The following is a 355-nucleotide window of genomic DNA, read 5'->3' as shown; positions in this document are numbered from 1 at the left end:
ACCAACCGTCCCAGATGCCCCAAGAGCCTGGGAGCCGCAATCCCGGCTCTCGGCAGGTCTGCAAAAGGAAGCCCGGCTTGGCTGCGGCTCTTGCGCCCACGTGACCCGGCAGGGCCCACTGCCCACAACAAAAATGGCGGGAGGCGCTTCTCGCGCAGCCCCTCCCGCTGAAGGGCCGGGCGGCGCCTCCGTGCTGCCTTCACCCTCCCACGCGTGACCCCGGAAGGACTTCTCCCCCGCGGCCAGGCAGCCGCTCCGCGCCGGGCTGCTGGGGGACGCGGACGGGGGCGCCCGGTGGCATCAGGCCTGGAGCTCGGGTTCGGCTGCAGGGGCCTAGGGCGGGCCCGTGGGGGGA

The 355-nt window shown here is 73.5% G+C and overlaps 1 protein-coding gene across 1 annotated transcript in view; it reads left to right on the top strand.

The window, feature by feature from the left end:
• The first annotated feature begins 237 nt into the window (after nt 1-237).
• Nucleotides 238-355, top strand: part of MIGA1 (mitoguardin 1) — a 78,972-nt gene continuing 78,854 nt past the window's right edge. The window contains exon 1 of the mRNA XM_008053167.2: nt 238-317. The gene's annotated coding sequence lies outside the window, so the exon portion shown is untranslated. The remainder of the gene's footprint in view (nt 318-355) is intronic.

This window comes from Carlito syrichta, unplaced genomic scaffold, assembly GCF_000164805.1.
Source record: "Carlito syrichta isolate Samal-C Ts95f unplaced genomic scaffold, Tarsius_syrichta-2.0.1 Scaffold287936, whole genome shotgun sequence".
Classification (NCBI taxonomy): Eukaryota; Metazoa; Chordata; class Mammalia; order Primates; family Tarsiidae; genus Carlito; species Carlito syrichta.
The sequence above is the reverse complement of the archived record's forward strand: the minus strand, read 5'-3'. Positions and strand labels throughout refer to the sequence as shown.